This window comes from Gavialis gangeticus, unplaced genomic scaffold (genome assembly GCF_001723915.1).
Source record: "Gavialis gangeticus isolate Ggan-Ray unplaced genomic scaffold, GavGan_comp1, whole genome shotgun sequence".
Classification (NCBI taxonomy): Eukaryota; Metazoa; Chordata; order Crocodylia; family Gavialidae; genus Gavialis; species Gavialis gangeticus.
Genome location: NW_017729032.1, coordinates 140,387,624 through 140,397,799, shown reverse-complemented (window position 1 = coordinate 140,397,799; position 10,176 = coordinate 140,387,624).

Genomic DNA, 10,176 nt, shown 5'->3' with positions numbered 1-10,176 from the left:
TGGGGGAGTGGGTGGAGCCATTGGGGGTCCCCCCTATGGTCCCCTCCCCCCTTCTTCAGCCCCTCAACCCCTTACTCACGGGCACTGGAGCCCTGGTGCTGAAACATGTGGCCTGGCCAGCTGCATGTTTCAGCACCAGGGAGAGGGGCAACCATAGAGACACTCTGGAAGTCAGAACGTCTCTGTGGAGGACCCAGCCTCCGGTTGCCTCAGGGCATGGTCAGGAACCATACTCTGCTCCACTTTTTTAAACATCGATTTTTTTAGACCCCTGGATATCGAGGGGCCTAATTTTCTTCCCACGCTGCAAACTTGCAGTGTGGGGAACATTTTCTTGTTCCTGCACATGCCTGTTGCCCCACTTCAAAGGGGTTTGAGGTGGAGCAAGAGGCATGTGCACACTCGTGTGGATGTGCCCATAATGTTTTGGAAAGAACATCTCTAATTAAATGCTTGTGCAATCCTGATATATCTAATGAGGCTGCATCCTCCTCCAGTAGGTAGGGCACATATATGGGTCTGAGACTGCAATGATGTTCACACTAAGAAATCTGGCTCTTTAGTACAAACGATCAAGACTCATGCTTTTGTATTCTGTACTCTCTCGTTTGTTTTCCCCATATGGTTCAAACAAGGGCTTCATTACAGTTGGCCAAGTTGCCTACAGTTAGATCCTGGTCTATTTCTAGGTGTGGGAGAAACCAAGGAAAGATGAACCAAGGAGGCTGATACTCAGTATTCCACTTTTGTCTTATAAATACATATATAACCCATTGCATACATGTGTGCTCATTCATAGAGGGTAACTCCTCCACCCATCCAATTCCTACACAATGGATACAGAAAAAAAATTGTATATGGCCCCTGCAATAATAGTTGGAATAGGTTTATATTGTTGCATTTGGTAGTTATGCTAATGCTTATTTTAATGCTTTTTTTTTTTTAGTGCTGTTAGCTTATAGGGCCTGTATTTTTTTGAGCCATGTGAAGACCCATCTCTTCTGAAAAATCTTTTACTCCATACCACTATGTTGCTGGTCAGATGACAAGAGAAAAGTTGCCAAAAACTTGGTAAATCTTAGCAGTAACTGGTTTAGTTGCCTTCTGTCTCTGCCAGCCACATCCTTATTGAGCAGTACTTGTCCATCCTATGTGGAATTTTTTTAAAGGGCTATACAAACCTCTACACTCATATGTGGCAGCCTCCTTCTCTCTGGAACATAAGTTTGGTGCTAACTACAGTCATAAATGAGCCTTTTGAACCTATATGTATCTGCTTGTCCTTTGTAATTATTCTGTACTGAGCCACTAAAACATCATAATTGCAGATCTTGGTGGACTATTTGTCTTAGAGAGTAGAACCCAGATCATTCATATTCAGACAGTTCACAACTAGCTTAATTCCCAACAGGGTGCTAACTTAAGGACAAGCCACTCAGCTCCTTACTGTTGCTTTAACTTTAAAGAGTTCCATGCAGCTGATTGGAGAGGCAATGACTGTTGAAATATAAAGTCTCAGCAAAAGCTGAAGCACCTCAGCAGTCCCTCGCAGCTATTTGCTACAGCTTCGTATACTCCTGGTTATTTTGCAGACCCTCATCGTCAAAGGGTTACAAGCCTACCTGTATAAAGTATTCAGGTCCTGCTATACAATGTTCTCAAGGATGAAATGCTAGTTAGATTTTATCTTAAATTTAAGAACATTGTATTGTGCTTTCAAGTCTTTCTGTCTTTATCATTGCCTGGGTTTTACCCAAAGACTTGTATTTGTTGTGGGGATGTAAGGATACAGAACCCTGAATGTTAAAGGGGCAATGACAAAGTTAAGAGGTCAGGTCACCTTGATGAAAGACTGCATGTTTGGTGATATTGGGTGCATCTACATGTGTGCTTCAATGCACAGTAGACTATTTTACTGCGCATTAAAGCATCATGCAAAAAACCATGACATTACACTAATGCACAGCAAAATAGTCTACTCTCATTAAGCATCACTAAAAAGCATGCAAATGTGCTACTGTGCATTAGCACAGCATAATGCACATTAATTTAGTACCTCACATTGGATGTACTAAATTTAATGCTCATTAGACAAGTCACATTACTGCACACATAGATGCTCTCACAGTGGACTAATAATACTATGTATCAGTCTTAGCGTAATTTAGTATTTGTCTGGAGAAAGACACTCAGGGAAGTCAATTGGAATTACTTAAAGGTGTAAATTTAAAGTTGTTTAATTAAGCCTTCATGAAGACACTCTCAGAATTAAAGCAGCCTTAATTTGCTTTATGCGAGTATGCCCAGTTTGAAGACAATGTACAACCAATACAGTGTGAAAAGAATTAAGGTAAACCAAATCAAAGGCATTTTGGGGTTGTCAGACATTGAGGTGTGTCTACATGAGATGCTTTACTGAGCAGTAGACTGATCTACTACGCAGTAATATATAATTGTCTACATTTGTGCACTGTTTACTGTGCAGTAAATTTGTCTACTGAGAAGTTAGCTACTAGCTTAAATACAGGTAGTAACTAACTGCGTGTGCATGTGTAGATACTGACTGGGAGCAAATTTGCTCCTAGTGAGCCCCAACACTAGGGGGCTACAGGGGATGAGGAACTCCCCTGGTCCTGGCACTGCTCAGCTCCTGGCTCTCCCCAGGAGCTGGGAGCCAAACAGTGCGGGGACTGGGGAGCTCTCTGCTTCTCCACCCAGCCTGGGGCTGGCGTAGAGTAGTCTTGCTTCTGGGGCAGCTCCCAGCCAGCTCTGAGCTGGGTGGAGATTTCTCTGTACAGCCAGTGGCTGGCCAGAAGCTGTCCCACTTCTGAGGCAGCTCCCAGCCAGCTCTGAGCTGGGTGGGGGTTTTCTCCCAAAGCCTGGGGCTAGCTGGGAACTGTCATGCTTCTCCCAGAAATCCTCAATCCGGCCAGCCCCTGGCTGCGTGGGGAATCCCTGCTGGGCACGGGGCTTATCCCCATATGCACAAGACCCCCTGCACAAAACCCTTTCTCAGGATTTTTTACTGCACAGTAAGCCGTTATAGCATTAATAGCACATGTAGATGCACCCTATGAGTAGGTTCTGAGGACAAACTCAGAGCAGCCACATAGGTGAGCTTCCAGTTTTAAGCTTGTTAGCAGGAGGCAGGCATGCTTGGCCACCTGCTCCTGAGCTCATGCTGCAGATGCAGTATAGGCAAACATTTCCATTCCAAATAAGAGCATGCACACAGGAATGTAATGTGGTTTATCTAACATCTTTAAAAGTGAATACAAATTGACTTTCTTGAGTGCCTGCATGTAGACAAGCTCTCAGTTAGGTTCTCCTGAAAAAGAGAAATAAGCATTGTTTAAACTGAAAAATTCAGAAGTGATTTGTATCTACCATGAACATGAGAGAGAGATGTTTGGGGGTTGTGATTGTTTAGCTAGAGGAGCTCAGAAGTTGTGAGGGGAAAATTAGGGCATATTTACTAACAGCAAACATTTTACAATATTTTTTCCTGTAAAAGTTAGCAGAATTTTTAATTAAATGGCATGGACTGTTCAGTTATCCCTTAAAGAATCAATGTTTCTAATTTGAAGACAATATTCAGCCATTACAGTGTAAAACAATAGGAAAATATTCTTGCTTTAATGGTAAATCTCCATGCAACCTCCTCCAGGGACCTGCTCCCAGCCCCTCCATAATATATTAGTAAGACTTGACTTTCAAGGACACCTATAAATAGATGACAAATAGGTTATTATAAATACTTTATAAATGCTAATTATTTTATAAATAGCAGTGTGCACATCTAGTGACTTTTGTGTAATGTTAACAAATGTTACCTACAATTAAATAGCTTACTAATAATTCAGAGCGGGGGAAAGTTATCAAAAGGGTGCCTTTTAAAATTCTTAAGTGAGAATTGAGGACATGTGTGTTTAAAGACAGGCCTGCAAAAAGTATTGTTGTGAGAATGTAATGTATTTATAAAGCTCAAAAGGGTGTGCTCTGTGAAGGTATTGATAGGCAGGCTGTCCTTTTTTCAAGTCTTATCTTCAGGGCAGCAGAGCTGAAATGCGCCAAACACTTCTTGTGTTCGATGCTGATTGCATCAGTACAATTTTCTCTGAGATTTATGTCTGTGTAAATGAAAGCAGTGGGCATTCGATCTTATTGTCTCGTAATATTTAACATATTTGTTAGATTAACTGATTGCTTAAATGTTTTTATTCTTATCACATCTTTGGTGCCAAAACTTCACTGATCAACAAAAGGATGCTGGCTAGGGTGATAACAAAGTAGCTGCTACCAAATGCAGGAGATGCAGGTTCAGGACACACTTCAGGAGTCTTGCTACCACGGCCAGGAAAGTGCAGATCAAGTGCACATGCAAGTAACTTTCCTGGTCTCAAAAGGAAGTCCAAAAAGATATAAATGTATTAACGTTGAGGAAATGCATATGCATGCACGCAAATACACACATACACATACACTCTGAGATGCTGCCTAATTTATGGACAGAAGAGTATCAGAAGTATAGAAGATGCTGGGAATATTGACTGGATAAAACTGTGCTGGAGTATACAAGAGGATGGGCTGAGTATTGCCCAGGCTCTGATGGCAAAAATGTTCTAATAGAATGATTTAGGCCAGAAGTGTCAAACTCACCCACCCTCCAGGCTGGATTGAGGAAATATGGTTCCCTGTGGATCAGATCCAGACTCACTGGGGCAAGTGTTGGCAGCTATAGGGGCTAATGGAGCTGTTGCTCCCCACCTGCCACAGATACACATCCCCAAGGGGGCCCATTGCCCCAGGTTTTGACGGTAGGGCCTACCCCCAAATTCTCAGCCTCTCTGTAAGCTCTGTGACACAGCTCTGTGGGCCTGAAGTTTGATACCTCTATTTTAAGCTAATGGTACTATATTCTGTTCTGTTACACCAGCCCAAATCCAATTCCATTTCATGGGAGTCTGTGGAATCACTCTATGTTCTCAGAATCTAGACCATAGGTTTTACATATGGGAACAAGTTATTGTTGTATTTGTTCTCATGGCTCATAGTTTTAAAGCCCTTTGTGATGTGGCAGGCTGGCCGGTGGACTCACCGGTTAGCTTGAGCCTGAAGGGCTCGGGCTCTATTGGTGGAGACAGTTTTTCCTTCCCCACCAACCAGGGGAAGGCAGAGGGAAGGAAGCCCCACGCTGACCCAGGGGTGATATGAAAGAGAGGTCCTGAAAGGGATCTAACCCCTCAGGCTTCCTCATTGGTCCAATCCCAATCTGGGGCAGAGCCTCCAGAGGGAATAAAAGCCCATATGCTGAGCACATGGGCAGCTTTGATGAGGGACTATGCAGAGGGCTGTAGAAGAGGCTGGTTGAGCTGAACAGCATGGGACAGCAGTTGCCCCAAAGGAGCCCAGAAAACACTGCTGTCAACTGGGGAAGCAGCAAGCGGCTGTGTCCCAGCCCCGCCATGGATGGAGTCGTGGTGTCAGTGCATGGGTCGGTGTACACAGGGTCTGGGAGCAGATGAGAACCCAGCGGCTGCACGAGGTAGCGCTGATCTCCAACCCTGCACAAGACAGGAACGACGGTGCACAGATTGGTGCATGGAGGGTCTGGGAGTGGACAGGACCCCAGCAGCTGCACAAGGCAGCAAGGGTCTCCAACCCTGAATGAGGCAGGAATGACGGTGCACTGAGTGGTGCACAGGGCTGGTGGAGAGCTGATGGAGCCCTAGCAGCTGCATGAGGCAGTGCGGGTCCCCAACCCTGCCTGAGGCAGGAGCTTGGCCATTGGAGCACGGATCAGTGCACAGAGCCATAGAGGTGACAGGCTGCTGCAGCTGCATGAGGCAGCATGGATTCCAGTGCACAGGGCAGTGCACAATGGGCTGAGAGAGGGCTGATAGGCCCCAGTGGCTGCACAAGGCAACTCGGGCCTTCCTGCCACAAGCAGTGACCAGACGGGTCAACCACCCCTGCGAGGAAGGATGCTGGGAGTTGTGAGTTACACAGGGAAAGGGGATTCCTACAGGGGAGGAGGGGCCAACCCCCACTGCAGGTGCTCAAGGGGAAGCCCCCCTGAGGAGTGGGGGTGATTCACCCCTGGGCACAGAGAGGAGTCTAGGGCTCCTGTTTGTTAAGGGCAGTGTCATGGTTATGGGCCCCTCCTAGCTGAGCAATTTGGGAGAGGGTAATGGTGTTCTATTAGGTAACTGGATCTTTCCCTGGGTTGCCATTTCTTCTTCAGGCATAACTGCTGTGCCATTGGTTGCAGTCTGGTTATTTATGCCATTGGGATTCTGCTTGTAATATTGCATCCTTATTGTTGCTATATAAGAGTACGCTGTTTATGTCTGAATCTATTGCACTGGTTATTTTTGCACATGTGATGTAACCTTATTGTGTTCTTTTCAATTATTGTCCTGTCACCGCCAGGTATTTCTGTCATTGAATTGATCATTAACCTGTGCTTTGTTATGAGTGCTTCTTCCCCTGTTGAGGGGCAGGGGCCGCACACTAAACAGGAGGCCACAGAGGAATAGGCCTGTGCCTAAGATAAGGGTGAATAAGAGCTATTGTTGGTATAGATTTATATCTGTAAATAATATGTGTATGTGTGAATGTATGTGTGTATATGTGTGTATATATATATATATATAGAGAGAGAGAGAGAGAGAGAGAACTATTTGTATGTAAGTTTATGGTTATAAGTTTTAAGTTGTGTTGTAAAATTAAACCTGTAAATAGTTAAATGTCACTGGGTGTTCTGGTCTCGGCTTTGGTTCTGCAGGTAAAAGAGGTGAGCTGGCCTGCAGCTAAACCACCATGGTCCCACAGCGATCCCACACTGGCTGACATCTCTTCAATTGGAGAGGGGTTACATTGTGCTCTGTGCAGTTGCAGTACCAATCTTGCAGTCATAACCATCTCAGGTTGTGACTTGGCTTTTGAAGTCTGTTTAGTCTACAGAGTTCCCAGAGGGCAGGTCTTCCAGGAACACATCTGTGACAAACCAAGTGATGCTTGTGACTTACTGGATGAATGTTTTTAGGTGGATTTTGCAGCCTTTGCTGAACTCCATGCTATACTGCTTACAGAACCTAACTAGTTTAAAACTAACTTGGGTATGTCTACATGAGAAAGAAGGGAGACAGAGAGACTATCACCAATATCTATGTACATATTCTATGTATGTGGTATTTTCTAGGTAGTTTTAGTTTAATAATTACAAGGATATTACTGTTGACTTTCCCCAGCTGCCACTGATCAAGCCTGTAAATAAGGACTACTTCCTGATAATATTTATGACATAGAGGGTCTTGAAAAGGTAACTGAAGAAGGAAATCTTTTGCAGGTCAGTTCTGAGAGAAGGTATTCCATAAGCTAGGCTGATGTGGAGAAAAATGAAGACATCAGTGGGGGAAGAAGACATCAAGGGGGAAGAAATTAGTCAGGACTGGCATCCTGACCGAATGAAAGAGAGGACAGTGTGCAAGAGACAAGAGCACATCAGTAGGCAAGGACTAATGATTAGGACCTTCAATATTAAGGTAACCTCTTGATTTTGATAGAGTAGAAGAAAGGTGGATTCAAAAATGGATGATGTGGTGAAAGTGCTGGGCAAGGAAAATTATGATAGTAGTTTCTCTATAAAATTGTAATCCTGACCCATCTTACTATTTAATTTTCTATGCACTGTTTCATGTTTGTCTGGGGTTTCCACAAAGTGTATTCATTCATATTGGAAGTGACTCAGATATTTTTCTTCCCCTTGCTTGTAATGCTTTGTTATACTTTTAACATTTCCTCCTATCCATACAAAATGCCTGATGTTTTCTAACAAAGAGGGTGAGTTCTAGTGCCAGATAATATCCTTTGGTCGCCAATGCTAGCAGGTGCTGGATTTGATGATTTGTGATATCCCTTCCAATCTTATGTTTGTAATATTATTTTTCCTAATTTCATGATTCAACATTCTATCTGCATTTCAAATAATCTAGGCTATATTTTACTGTACTATACTACATTGTACAAATATGGTCAGTTTCAATATGTATAAAAGATATAGTATTGTATATAGGTACTTGAACTTAATTTCCAGCATGCCTGTCACACTTGAATGTCATCAATGATTAAGTGTTAAGCTTCGTTATGTCATTGCACATAATCAAATTCCTTACCCAAAGGAAGAAAACTGATTTTTAAATCCTATACATTTTACAAAATGCCTATATGTTGTTGTGGCTGACTACATTTTTTTTTTTAATCCAGTGGAGAAAAAAAACTAGTGTGCAACAGCAAGCCAAGCAGGTTTCATCCATATGAATCAATATCACCCAGAGCAAATTTGTATTGTGACATTTGATTTTACCTATGAGAATCTGAGTTTCATAGTTTGAATACTTTTGGATCCTATCCAGTAGTATTGTGGACATCAATAATATAATTTTAAATATATTTTTGCAGTAAGTGTCATGATGAACCAGAATTTGAACAGACAAGTTTACTTGCAAACAGGGTTAGAGAACTTTCAAAACACTAATTTCAAATCTCTTAACAACTCCTTTTCTAAATAATATAATAAATAGTTTTAAAAGCAATTTGAAATTATTACTATTATTTCTGGAACTGTACTTAATTCTACAGTTCTTAATTCAATTAAATAATCCCACTGATTACAAAATAGTAAAAAAAAAGAATTACCCAAAACTGTTGACTTCAGAAGATCCTCTCATATGAATAAGAACTGTTCATATGAGTAAGGGTTTAGTGAATGTAGTTATTAGCATTATTAATAGGAACTTACCTAAATTGTGGTTTCTTGGATTTCTCAGAAACTGTGAAAAACAGCAGTGTCTATAATTGCTGCAATCACTGAAAATTTGGCTGCAATCACTGAAATTGGCCACAATTTCCCGCGAAAATAACCAAAAAAAACCAAACAAAAAACCCTGTGGTAGTGGGGTAGACTGAGTGAAGCCACTCTCTGCTGATCAGTAGCAAGAAGCAGGGCCACTGGGGCCCCTCTGCCAATCAACGGTGAGAGGCGGGACCACTATGAAATGCCCATGAAATTGGCTCTGCATGCCGCGAGTGGGCCATGAAAAATCTGTTGTCTCACTGGAATTTAGGTTGTTTCGCCTAATTGTTAGACCAAATCCAGAAGCCTTTATTGAGTCTTATGGGAAATAAGATTTTATTTTATGCCAACTTTCATGTTATGAACCTAAACTTCTTTAATGTGAAATGCAACATTTCATTTTGTGCATAATGATATGTAGTAAGTTGAGGGGCAGGCAATACCTACAGCATATATCTGGTAGTGTTGGAGTGATGTATGGCCATGATTCTCCAGGATTAATATGAGAGGCAATGATTTTTTTAGGGCAGTTATTTTATTTGACCAGCTGCATGTTTGGGGTAAGTTAGACAAGTTTCTGAATGCTCAGACCTGATGAAGGCCTTGCATTCAAAAGCTTGTCTAACTTTATCCTAACCGTGCACATGGTTCAATAAAATATATAATCCAAAAAAATCTTTGCCTACATCATAGATGGAATTCTAAAGCACTGGGGTTGTACAAGTTCCAGAAAAGGAAAAAAAATATGACCCAAGAAGAATGAAATTTTAATAAAGCAGAATATAATTGCTTCCAGGAGAAATAGCAGATGTAAAATTAACTGTTGCATGTAATAATACGGCACTGTCTTAATTATGGAGCTTGTGACCATGGAAACTCCTGGTCCTCTCACATTTATCCCAAGACATAGGACAGTGCCTTCTAAATGACTGTGCCAATGAGAGACATAAGCTGCTGATGTGCCTATTGTACCTATGTCAGTAGTCGGTCACAGTTTATGTTATATGGGCACAGTTTACGTTATATGGCTGCATCAGACATGATTAAAATGTTTGGAGATACAGTATGCGTGTCCTCATCTTTGTAGGAAAAATTGAGTTATGCAGATATGTATAATGCTTTATTTATAAAGAGCCATCTTTAGAATCAGTTTTCATTTTTGTCTCCTTCTGTTCTTCTCTCTTTGGATTTTCTGCCCTCCTTTTTCCCATTCTGTTGCCTCATAGCACTATTGTGTCTCTTCACATTGTTTTTTGTTTTAGTTGAGTTTAGATGCTCCAGTGGGCTGAGCCCAGGGGATTGACTGAACAATGGCATTG